Genomic DNA, 13,535 nt, shown 5'->3' with positions numbered 1-13,535 from the left:
AGTAAATCAACCTGAACTTACCAAGAAGTGACACAGATGTTTGAAATAAGAGATAAGTCAGTTACTATAACTGTACTTCACATGTTCAAAAAGTTAAGAAGAGACATGAAAAGGCCTACATTGAACTTCTTGACATGAAAATTACATGTCTAAGATGAAAAATACACTGAATGGGCTTAACTGTAGATTAGACATCACAGCAGAAAGTAGTGGACTTGAAGACATAGCAACAGAAACCCTTCAAAAGGCAAGATAGAAAGTAAAAGAATTAAATAATAAGCAGGATATCAGTGAATTAGGGGACCCTGTATGTGTAATTTGGAATTTCCAGGAGGTAGGAGGGAAGACACTGCTGCCCATAAAAGGCTCTGAATCTGAAGTCTAGTCTTTCTTTGTCGAAAGACAAGAAAATATGAGAAATGTCATGAAAGACATATTAGCACCAAGCTGAGGTCTCTTCCTTGACTTTAGCCACAAAGGTGTGCTTACCTTCGAAACACATCTTGTCCGGAAAATGCTGTGCAGGGAGCATGGAGATGATTTATGTCAGTCTTTCCGAACACGTCCATGGGTCTGATGAAACTGAGTGCCTAGAAAAGGAAGTGAGGTCTATTTGGGGGGACATAGAGGATGCGGCTGGAAACGGAGGCAATGTTAGCAAGCCCCCTTTGACATCAACCTGACCTCTGCTGAGGCCCCATTGGTGGTCTAGTCATGAGACCCCATGGCCTATAGCCCACCAGGCTGCTCTGTCTATGGGATTTCCCAGGCAAGAATACTAGAATGGGTTGCCATTTCCTTCTCCAGGGGATCTTCCAAACCCAGGGATCAAACCTGGGTCTCCTGCATTGTAGGCAGGGTCTTTACCGACTGAGCCACCAGGGAAGCCCATTAGCCATGACTTATTCTAAGAGGGAGGGGGCAGCGGTCCTGTTTAATTTGCACTCCCCCACCCACTCACAGCAGTCTTGTCTGGGTAAGTCCCTCTGACAGTCTTCCTTCCTGCTGCTCCCCACTGACCCTTTTCTTCAACACTGTGACATCTCAGTGGGGACACCTTCCTCACTGGCTCATTGATTTCAGAGGCCTTCCCAGAGAAGTGGAGGCTTAATTCTCACTTGATTCAACTGTTCTCCCATTTGGGAGGCTGGTTGAACAGTTTTGGGCCAGGTGGTGAAGCTGCTCACAACAAAATGATCTCTCATAGTTACAACTAGTTGTATTTAGCACAGTGTTCCCAGCTGGTCTGGGGTGAGTTTGCCCCTGTTGGCTTCTTCTTAAGGCCTTGGTGAAATCGGGGGGGGTTGGCTACTACAAATAACCTCACAGGATGGTTGTTGGTATTAAAAGGATAATCCATGCAAAGCTCTTAGTGCCATGGGCTTTGCTGTTGTTGTTGTTCAGTGTCTGACTGAAGTCGTGTCTGACTCTTTGCAACCCCATGGACTATAGCACTCCAGGCTCCCCTGTCTAAAACTATGTCCTGGAGTTGGCTCAGATTCATGTCTATTGAATTGGTAATGCTATCTAACCATCTCATCCTCTGCTGCCCCCTTTCTCTGTTTGCCTTCAGTCTTTCCCAGCATCAGGGTCTTTTCCAAGGAGTCAGGTTTTTGCATCAGGTGGCCAAAGTACTGGAGCTTCAGCTTCAGCATCAGTCCTCCCAATGAATATTCACAGTTGATTTTCTTTAGGATTGACTGGTTTGATCTCCTTGTAGTCCAAGGGACTCTGAAGAGTTTTCTCCAGCACCACAATTTGAAAGCATCAGTTCTTTGGTGCTCAGCCTTCTTTATGGTCCAGCTCTCACATCTGTACATGACTTCTGGAAAAACCATAGCTTTGACTAGATGGACCTTTGTTGGCAAGATGATGTCTCTGCTTTTTAATATGTGGTCTAGATTTGTCATAGCTTTTCTTCCAAGGAACAGGTGTCTTTTAATTTCATGGCTGTACCATCCACATGGATTTTGGAGCCCGAAAAAACAAAATCTGTTACTGCTTCCACTTTTCCCTCTTCTCCTTGACATAAAGTGTGCAGAGTAAACGCTCCTGCCTCTTGGCAGTTCCTGTGGTCAGCCTCATGTTCCCAGACAGGACTCTCCTCTCTCCTTTTTCATGGCAAGAGACCCTGTGCATTAGCCATTAAAAGCACAGATTCAGGGGAGTTTCCTGGTGGTCCAGTGTGGATTTGGTGCTTCACTGCTGTGTCCCGGGTTCAATCCCTGGTCACAGAACTGAGATTCTGCAAGCCACATGGTGTGGCCAGGAATAAAGAAAGCAGACTCAGGGTCAAACAATCTAGATTCAAATCTCAGTTCTTCCATTTATCAGGCAAAAATTCTTGGGCAAGTCACCTGTACTGTTCACTAGGGCTTCCCTAACAGAATACTATAGACTAGGTGGCTTAAACTGTAAAAATTTCCTTGTTCAAAGTTTTGGAGGCTACAAGTCCAGGCTCAAGGTGCCAGCAGGGTTGGTTTCTGACAAGGGCCCACTCCTTGGCTTGCAAATGGCTACTGTGCTAACCTTACTTACTTACTCTGTGTTAGCCTTCTTGCTGTGCTAACATGTCCTTTTCTTTGTGCATGTGTATTCCTGGTATCTCTTCCTCTTCTTATAGAGACACTGATTCTATTGGATTAGGGCCCCACCCTTATGACCTCATTTAACCTTAATGACCACTTTAAAGGCCCCATCTCCAAATCTAGTCATATGGGGGGTTAGGGTTTCAGCATATGAATTTGGGGTGACATGATTCAGTCCATAATATAAGTCAGCTACTTTGTGCTTCAGTTTGTCCAGCTCTAAAATGTGTTAATAATGCCTACTTCTGAGGACTGTTGAGAGGATTTAATGAGTGTAATGCACTTAGACGCGTCTGGTTTATAGCAGATACCATGTGAGTTATAATAATAATAACAAAATGAATAAGTACTGTCCCTATGCAGATTTCCTATACTCTTCCAAATCAAGATAATGCCAATTTATTATTATGATTTGGCTATGTTACATGGCGTGTGGGATCTTAGTTCCCAGACCAGAGCTTGAACCTGCACCCCCTGTATTGGAAGCACAGAGTGTTAACCACTGGGCCATCAGGGAAGTCCCAATAATGCCAAGTTGAACGTTCAGAAATTTTTAAGGGAGGTAGGATTTCTGTGTGATTTTGCTCCCTGCCCCCAAAAGTCTAGATTTTTTTTTTTTTTTTAGGACCAGCAGAGACTTCCTCTTTCTGCTGATCTGAAGCTTTGAAGAGATGGGAAACCCAGGAGCTTTGATGTCCCCCTTCCCCCCAGCACCGAGAGGTGCTGCAGCAGTGGCCTTCCTCCTTCAGCAAAGCTCTCTCCAGAGCTCACTGCTTATCCGGGATTAACCTCATGCTCCCCAGGGCTGCTTCTCCAATCCAAGGCAGTTAGACTCAAAGTCTGGTCTCTGACAAATGACAACCACTTGCAGAGCCCAGAAATCTGAGAACAAGAGGTCTCACCTGGATTTTTGCTGTGGTTAGAACCAGCGTATGCTAAGTCACTTAAGTCATGTCCGACTCTTTGCGACCCCATGGACTGTAGCCCACCAGGCTCCTCTGTCCATGGGATTCTCCAGGCAGGAAGATTGGAGTGGGTTGCCATGAGGTCTCACCTGGATTTTTGCTGTGGTTAGAACCAGCGTATGCTAAGTCGCTTAAGTCATGTCTGACTCTTTGCGACCCCGTGGACTGTAGCCAACCAAGCTCCTCTGTCCATGGGATTCTCCAGGCAGGAAGACTGGAGTGGGTTGCCATGCCCTCCTCCTCCAGGGGATCTCCTCAACCCAGGGATCGAACCTACATATCTTATGTCTCCTGCATTGGCAGGCAGGTTCTTTACCACTAGCGCCACCTGGGAAGCCCCAGTGGAACCAGCACTTAAGATCAAATCATTAAAATAAAAACAAAAAAAATTCCATATCTATAAAATGTTCATGTTTTGAATGAATAGTTTAGCTTTGGATCCAGTCCTGTTTCTGTGGATGAGGTTGTCGGATTTTCGTTTAGAAATCTCCAGGCTGTTGGGAGCTCAACAGACTGGAGGGACCATGAAAAACTGGGAGATACAACATCTCAGGTGGCTGAAACCTGTATGTGTTCGTGCTAGTGCCTGGTGTGTATGTGCATGGTTTGTGCTGGGAGGGGCAGGTGTGCGTTTCTTTGGCTGGAAGTGACCCTTTGGGAAAGATGCAGAAAATAACTAACAATCTCAGAAATGCTCTACAATGTGTGGAGTGTTCTAAAATATCACTCACCACATGTATGTAAAAGTAAAACACCTAAAATATATCACCATTTTTACAAAATCCTGCTTCGGCATTTCTCATTCTTATTTATATAATAGAAGCCCTCAAAGAAGGAGCGGTCTCGCTCTCACCTGTTGCTTAGGCGCTTGTGTGGGGCCTTAAGGGACAGAGTCAGACGACAGGAAGTGGTGGGGAAGGAAAGCAGGGACCATTAAACAGCCTTTTGGAGAGGTAAAGGCCACTGTTTAGCGCCCTCTTGTGGGATTTGAGGAACATAGCTTCAAAATCAGTCGTATTTTTTTTTTTTTATTATTATTATTTTTTCCAGTGGGTTTTGTCATACATTGATATGAATCAGCCATGGATTTACGTATTTTTTTTTAAACCCAAGAAAAACATCCAGCCTTTCCCTAGATAGAACATTAATCCATAGTAATTTAGAAAATTAAATTCTCCCGTTATTCCAATTGGAAGGCTCAGAGGGAAGTATGGAATTTGATTAGTTTATGAAATCCCTGATTATGGAAGCCACAGAACTAACTTAAATATCTTTTAAAAAAAACTGAGCTATATCATGTATTTTTACGCACTTAAAAACCTGTGTAACCACTAAACAGATCAAGCCTAGAGGGATCCTTCATGATCTCTCACTGTCAAGCCATCCGCCAAAGTTAACCGTTATTCTGTCCTATATTTCCTCCGGTTAGTTTGCCAGTTTTGAGCTTCCCACAGACGGAATCATACAGTATCTAGTTTTCAGGGTCTGACTCTCTTAGGCCAACATCGTGCCTAGAATGAGATTTGTCCAGGCTGCGTGCAGGGCTGGCTTAAACTTTACATCCCCTTCCAACTCTGAGATCATCTAATTCTACAAGGGAAGAAAACAGTGTGAGAGAAATCTTTTTAAAATATCGATTTATTGGCTGTGTCGGATCTTAGCTGCGGCATGTGGTATCTTCCATGCACCACTCCGGGCCTTCTGTTGCTGCACACGGACTCTCTAGTTGTGGCTCACCAGCTTAGTTGCTCCGCAGCATGTGAGATCTCAGTTTCCCCGATCAGGGATCTAACCCACATCCCCTGCATTGGGAGGAGGATTCTTAACCATTGGCTCACCAGGGAAGTCCCTTAAGCGAGATCTCTGATGGTGTTTTAGAGCTGATGGTTTCAGGCTCTTCGGAGAATGGGGATGACTTTAAAAAGAGAAGATGTCCGTGAGCTGTTCCCCCACTGCATGTGGCCCCTGGGGGCGGGTAGATAACTGGTCTCTTTAATTGATGACTCTTCAGATCCAAAAGAGCTGTGCTCCTTGACTATACTCCAGAAGCCTCGGTTCCTTCTGAATCTGATTTAGATGATCAGTTCCTGGACTTTAAGCTGGTGCTGTAATGGGATGAGGTTTGGTGGTTTGTAGGAGGGGACCAGTACATTTTGCATGTGGGAAGGAGGTGAATTTTTGTTGGTGAGGGGATGGGCTGTGGCAGGTTGCAATTTCCAAAGATGGCCATACCCCTAACTACCCCTTCTGTGTGCTCTTCCTACAATTTGATGTTGTTGATCCTTCATCATCAGGCGGAGGTTAGTTTCCTAGCTCTGCTCTGATAAAGTACAGTTGCCCTTGGGTATCTGCAGGGGATTGATTTTAGGAGCCTCCATGATACCAAAATTCGAGGATATTCTCAAGTCCCAGACTTGGCCCTCCATATCTGTGCATTCTCCATCCGAGGATATGGGCTGACAGTACCACAAACCGGGTGACTTGAACCACAGACCCTTATGGTCTCTCAGTTCTGGAGGCTGGATGTCTGAGACCCACGGGTTGGCAGGCTTGTTGCCATCTGAGGTCTGTGGAGGAGAATCTCCTCCCTGTCTCTTTGCTAGCTCTGAGGGGTTTTCTGGCACTCTTTGGCATGTCTTGGCATGTAGCAACATCACTCTGATTTCTTCATCTTCATGTGGTGTTCTCCTGGTGTGAGTTAACTGTCTTCAAATTTCCCCAATTTATAAGGATACCACTTGTTTGAAAAAGGGCCCACCCAGTGCTCGCTTCGGCAGCACATATACTAAAATTGGAACGATACGGAGAAGATTAGCATGGCCCCTGCGCAAGGATGACACGCAAATTCGTGAAGCGTTCCATATTTTTGAAAAAAACAAACAAACAAAAACAAAACAAAACAAAACAAAACAAAAAAAAAAGAAAAAGGGCCCACCTTAATGACTTCATTTCAATTTGACTAGCTCTGTAAAGACCCCATTTCCAAATAAGGTCATAGGCTGAGGCATGGGGATTAAGACTTCCACACATGAATTTTGCTGGGGTATATGTATTAGAGAAACAGAGCCAACTTGTATATGTAGTTTTATGCACATGTATACAATCTCTATATAAATTTCTCCATATAGACGGATGTGTTATGAGAAACTGGCTCACATGAATTTGGAGACTGAGAAGTCCCACGATCTTCCATCTGCAAGCTGGAGACCCAGGAAGGTCAGTGGTAAAATTCAGTCTGAGTCTGAAGGCCTGGGAACCAGGGGAGCCGAAGGTGTGAGTTCTAGTCTAAGAGCAAGAAGAGACTGATGTCCCAGTTCAACAGGCAGGATGGAAGAGGACGGATCCTCCCTTCCTTCTCTTTCTGTTCTATTCAGGCCTCCAGCAGATTGCAGGCTGCATGATCCTACCCGCACTGAGGAGGGCAATCTGCTTTACTGAGTCCACTGATTCAAACATGAATCTCATCTGGAAACATCCTCACAGACACACTTAGAAAGAAAGTGGACCAGTCCAACCGACACATGAAAGAAAGCATCACGGTGTATACTGCAATCCATAACCAGGAGGGACTGTGTTTCTTCTCCTTGAACTTGGGTGGGTCTTTGTAACTGTGATGGAACTGAGTGACTTCAGAGGTTCAGTCACAGAGGCAATATGGCTTCCACCTGGTTCTCTCTCAGGAATCTAGCCACCATGTCTAGAAGAACATGCATAGGCCTGGTGAAGGTCTTAATCTATAGCCAGCATCAATTGCCAGACATTTGAGTGATATTTGCTGTTTCAATCCCCAGCCTTCGAGTCTTCCCATTGAGGCCCAGATGTTGTATAGCAGAGTCAAGCCACCCTGCCCATGTCTTATCCACAGAAACTGTGAGAGATAATTAATTGTGGCTGTGTTTTAAGCCACTAAGTTTTAGGATGATTTGTTACACAGCATAGCTAACTAATGCTGAAGCTGAAGCTCCAATACTTTGGCCACCTGATGCAAAGAACTGACTCATTAGAAAAAACCCTGATGCTGGGAAATGTTGAAGGCAGGAGGAGAAGGGGATGACAGAGGATGAGATGGTTGGATGGCATCACCGACTCGATGGACATGAGTTGAGGAAGCTCTGGGAGTTGGTGATGGACAGGGAGGCCTGGCATGCTGCAGTCCATGGGTCACAAAGAGTCAAACATGACTGAGCAAGTGAACTGAACTGAATAGCTATCTAATACATGCTACTTACCTCATAGGGTTCTGGTGAAGTTTAAATGAACAAGTGTAATGCTTGACATACAGCAGCTTCAGTTCAGTACAGCTACTCAGTCATGTCCAACTCTTTGCGACCTAATGGATTGCAGCACGCCAGGCCTCCCTGTCCATCACCAACTCCCGGAGTTTACTCAAACTCATGTCCATTGAGTTGGTGATGCCATCCAACCATCTCATCCTCTGTCGTCCCCTTCTTCTCCCACCTTCAATTGTTCCCAGCATCAGGGTCTTTTCAAATGAGTCAGCTCTTTGCATCAGGTGGCCAAAGCATTGGAGTTTCAGCTTCAAAATCACTCAGGACTGATCTCCTTTAGGATAGACTGGTTGATCCTTGCAGTCCAAGAGACTCTCAAGAGTCTTCTCCAACACCACAGTTCAAAAGCATCAATTCTTTGGCGCTCAGCTTTCTTTAGTCCAACTCTCACATCCACACGTGACTACTGAAAAACCATAGCCTTGACTAGATGGACCTTTGTTGGCAAAGTAATGTCTCTGCTTTTTAATATGCTGTCTAGGTTGGTCATAACTTTCCTTCCAAGGAGCAAGCGTCTTTTAATTTCATGACTGTAATCACCATCTCCAGTGATTTTGGAGCCCCCCCAAATAAAGTCTGCCACTGTTTCCACTGTTTCCCTGTCTATTTGCCATGAAGTGATGGGACCAGATGCCATGATCTTAGTTTTCTGAATGTTGAGCTTTAAGCTAACTTTTTCACTCTCCTCTTTCACTTTCATCAAGAGACTCTTTAGTTCTTCTTCACTTTCTGCCATAAGGGTGGTGTCATCTGTATATCTGAGGTTATTGATATTTCTCCTGGCAATCTTGATTCCAGCTTGTGCTTCCTCCAGTCCAGCGTTTCTCCTGATGTACTCTGCATATAAGTTAAATAAGCCGGGTGACAATATACAGTCTTGACGTACTCCTTTTCATATTTGGAACCAGTCTGTTGTTCCATGTCCAGTTCTAACTGTTGCTTCCTGACCTGCATACAGATTTCTTTCTTTTTTTTTTTTTTGCATTTTATTACAGATTTCTTAAGAGGCAGGTCAGGTGGTCTGGTATTCCCATCTCCTTCAGAATTTTCCAGTTTATTGTGATCCACACAGTCAAAGGCTTTGGCATAGTCAATAAAGCAGAAATAGATGTTTTTCTGGAACTCTCTTACTTTTTCGATGATCCAGTGGATGTTGGCAATTTGATCTCTGGTTCCTCTGCCTTTTCTAAAACCAGCTCGAAAATCTGGAAGTTCTTGGTTCACGTATTGTTGAAGCCTGGCTTGGAGAATTTTGAGCATTATTTTACTACTGTGTGAAATGAATGCAACTGTGCAGTAGTTTGAGCATTCTTTGGCATTGCCTTTCTTGGGATTGGAATGAAAACTGACCTTTTCCAGTCCTGTGGCCACTGCTGAGTTTTCCAAATTTGTTGGCATATTGAGTGCAGCACTTTCACAGCATCATCTTTTAGGATTTGAAATAGCTCAACTGGAATTCCATCACCTCCACTAGCTTTGTTCGTAGAATGAACTTATTAGTAGATAAATTAAAAAGTGGGAAAAGTTGTAATTTTAAAGTACTCAGTAAGCTAGTTTCTGTTAATACATGTAATTAAAAGAAGAAAAGGGAATTTTAAAAGCCATTTTGAATTTAAACATTTCACTAATTCTGATTGTAATTTTGCTCTACTAGACTGATTTTCTCGCTCTCTTTTTGTTTTTGCCAGACATACTAAGAGATGGGATTTTAGTGGCTGAGAAAACAATGATCTTTTCCTTTGTTGTAGATTCAGGTATTCTATATCAACGGCATGTGAGTTGATCAGTTTTTTGTAATACTTTGTTTATTATTAGGGAAAAAAGAATTTTGGTTCCATAATCCAGGCCTACAAAAATTTTCAGCAAAATTTTTACCCATTGAGCCACAAAGGAAGCCCAAGAATACTGGAATTGGTAGCCTATCCCTTCTCCAGTGGATCTTCCTGACCCAGGAATCGAACCGGGGTCTCTAGCCTTGCAGGTGGATTCTTTACCAAATGAGCTATCAGGGAAGACCCTGAGCAAAATTAGCCTATATAAATAAGATCAAATTTATGTCTGTACATTTTTCTAAAGGGGCTGTACCAATGGCCAATAAACACACAGAAAAGATGTTCAACACCATTAGCCCTCAGGGAAATGCGAAGTAAACTACAATGAAATATACTTCACAGTCACTAGCTATAATCAGAAAGACAGATAATGACAAGTTTTGGTGAGGACATGGAGAAATTGGAACTCTCCACACATCACATACTGGCAGGAATATAAAATGGGGCAGCTGCTTTGGGAAACAGTCTGGAAGTTCCTCAAAAGGTTAAACAGAGAGCTACCATATGACCCAACAATTCTTACCCCTGAGTATGTACCCCAAAGAAATGAAGATATCTTGCCACACAAAAACTTGTAAGCAAATGTTTGTAGCTGCATTCTTTATACTAGCCCCAAAGTGGAAGCAATCAAATGATGAATGTATAAAGAAAATGTGGCGTGTCCACACAATGGAATATTATTCAGCAATACAAAGGCACGAAGGGCTTCCCTGGTGGCTCAGTGGTAAAGAATTCACCTGTCAATGCAGGAGACACAGGTTTGATCCCTGATCTGGGAAGATCCCACATGCCACAGAGCAACCAAGCCCATGTGCCACAACTACTGAAGCCTGAGTACCCTAGAACCCATGCTCCACAACAAGAGAAGCCACTGCAATGAGAAGCCCGTGTACCACAACGAAAGAGTAGCCTGTGCAGCTATGAAGACCCAGCACAGTCAAAAATAATAACTATTAATAAACAAAAATTTTAAAAAGTAATGAAATACTGATACCAGCTGCAACATGGGTGAATCTTGAAAACATTTGCTAACTGACACAAGTCAGACACAAAAGACCATACACGTTATATGACTCCATTTATATGAAATGTCCAGAACAGGCAAATCCATAAAGCCAGAAAGTAGGTTAGTGGTTTTGCCAGGGGCTGGGTGGATGGGAGAGGGAGTGTTGGGGAATGACTGCTGATGGTTATGAGTCTCCTTTTGGGATGATGAAAATGTTCTAAAATTATATTATGGTTGATGGTTGCACAGTCCTGTGAGTATGCCAAAACCCACTAAACTGTGCCCTTTAAAAAGTGAATTTTATGGTATGAGAATTATATCCCAATAAGCTAGTATCATTTCTGATTGTAATCACATCATGACAAGACTTCCATTGAATTTGGAAGGTCTGTTTCATGTGCAGGCTTCACAACATTCGCTTTGGTGTGATTTCCAGGAGGCCTCTTAAGAAAACAAAGTAGTCAAATCAGACTCTTGGATTCCCAAAGACACATGTGAAGGCCCATCCAGAGAAATATCAACAACTCAGTTAGAAATTTCATTTAAAAAGCTATATTGAGCACCTACAATATGTTAGGGAGTGTTCTAGAAACTTGACTATGTCAACAAATAAAATTTAAGGACTGATTTTAGTCACGCTGCTTCTCATAAGCATTCGTGTGTGCTAAGTCACTTCAGTCATGTCTGACTCCGTGTGATCCTATGGACTGTAGCCCACCAGTTTCCTCTGTCCATGAGATTGTCCAGGCAAGAATGCTGGGGTGGGTTGCCATTTCCTTCTCCAGGGGATCTTTCTGACCCAAGGATTGAACCTGTGTCTCTTATGTCTCCTGTGTTGGTAGGCAGGTTCTTTACCATTAGTGCCACCTGGGAAGCAGAAGGTACTTCTAAACTCCAGGAAATCACTCCAGGAAAAGTAGCAGCAGGTATTATTGATTGATAGCAAGGATTTGTGACTTCCCTCCTGCTATTTTTTGGAGAGATTTGACCCACTTCAAGAAAAAAGGAGATGTGAAGATACAGCCTTTGAAACAGTTTTTTTTTTTTTTTTAAGCCCATACTTAAGAGAGTCAGTAGCAGTTAAGAATGGCTTTGGCTATAAATAATAGAAATCCCAACAGTGCTGGCTTGAACAAAGAGGATATTGTTTTTCTGAAAAAATGTAGAGGTGGGGAGTTGATCAGTGACTTGAAAGATCACCAAGAACCTAGGATCAGTCCTTTTTTTCCTACTCTGGCTTCTCAGTGTATTGGCCTTTTGTCTTTGTGTTTGTTACCTGTGGTCACCAGATGGTGCCCAGCACTGGGTACCATGTCCTCTTACCAGTGCCCAGGGAGGAAGAGAGGGGTAAAGTCCAAAAATTTTTCTCCTCTGGAGGTTCGATGTATTCTGGAAACCTTTCCCAGTATCATCGACTGGAACATGATCATGAGCTGTATCAGTGCAAGATGTACACAGCCAGTGAGGTGGCCATGGTTTGCTGATTAAGGCTGGGTGCAGTTGGGACTGGCTCTGGGTTTTCGGCCAAACTGGTTGGCACCATGAATCTCCTTCTGGGACCCATGAGGACAAGGGGGTACACCAATGGCACAAGCTCATTTCAAGCCCCAGCCTGAACCACATGGTGAGACATCCCCTTGGCTGAAGCAAGTCACACGGCTAAGCCCAAAGTCAGGGGACAGGGAGAGCCACTCAGTCCAATATGAGGTCACGGCAGGGGTGAGGTATACTCCTGCTTCTGGGGCGTGCAGGCCACACCTACCTTTCCTAGGCCAGTCAGCGGGGCCCGGATTGCCATGGATGGCTTAGACCAAGCCCGACTCATGAAGTCTTAAGGTGTAGTGGTGAAGAGCATGGTCTATCCTTTGTCGGTGGAATTCTCCAGGCAAGAATACTGGACTGGGTAACCATTCCCTCCTCTAGGGAATCTTCCCGACCCAGGGGTTCAACCTGGGTCTCCTGCATCGCAGGCAGATTCTTTATTGTCTGAGCCACCAGGGAAGCATGGAGAAGGACATAGAGGATCCAATTCCAGCTTCTCTATCTACCAGCTGTCTGACCTAAGGCAATCAGTTTCATGACTCAGAGTCCTCGTCTGTAAAATGAGGGGAATAATAGCACCTGTTGTGAAGACCACAAGTGCTTCTAAAAACGCTTAGCACACAGTGTTGTTTAGTCTCTAAGTCTTGTCTGACTCTTTTGCAACCCCTATAGCCCGCCAGGCTCCTCTGTCCAGGGGATTTTCCAGGCAAGAATACTGGAGTGTGTTGCCATTTCCTCCTCCAGAGGATCTTACCGACCCAGAGATCGAACCCACATCTCGTGCATTGGCAGGTAGATTCTTTACCACTGAGCCACGGAGGAAGCCCTTATCGGCACACAGTAGGGCTGTATAAATGTAGCTCTGATCCTCTGGGGCCAGGGGAGGGGAGGATCTTGCTGCTCCAGCTGTCCCCGAAACTGTAGCTCTGCACGTCTTTCTCATTCCTTCCAAACAGCTCACCAGCTAATGCTCTGCAGTTTCTTTTTCCTTAGTAGCCACAGAATTCCCATCCAGTAGCTCTTGACCACTGAGGTTTGCAGTTAATGGTGGCCTCATACTCAGAAACATGAAACTGAATGATCTACTCCAGCTTTGTTAGGCTGGAATTGGCCACTTGAATAAAAAGACAGCTCTTGCATTACCTGCTCTCAGGCCAAGCTGGAGAGAGAAAGACTGTCTTCACCAGATGGTCCACGTGCTGGGGCTCCAGACTTCTCGGGGATTCCAAGTGTGTTCATTCCAGAGAATTCTCAATCAAAGAGCAACCCCAGGCAGACACATTTTCACACTAGCATGCCCACAGCATGTGTGG

The 13,535-nt window shown here is 44.3% G+C and overlaps 1 non-coding gene across 1 annotated transcript; it reads left to right on the top strand.

Moving 5' to 3' along the window:
• The first annotated feature begins 6,314 nt into the window (after nt 1-6,314).
• Nucleotides 6,315-6,421, top strand: LOC122426967. Its single transcript, XR_006265312.1, has one exon. It is a non-coding gene; the product is annotated as a U6 spliceosomal RNA (small nuclear RNA).
• Nucleotides 6,422-13,535: the final 7,114 nt, after the last annotated feature.

This window comes from Cervus canadensis, chromosome 24 (genome assembly GCF_019320065.1).
Source record: "Cervus canadensis isolate Bull #8, Minnesota chromosome 24, ASM1932006v1, whole genome shotgun sequence".
Taxonomy (NCBI): domain Eukaryota; kingdom Metazoa; phylum Chordata; class Mammalia; order Artiodactyla; family Cervidae; genus Cervus; species Cervus canadensis.
This window is presented reverse-complemented; position numbering and strand designations above follow the sequence as displayed.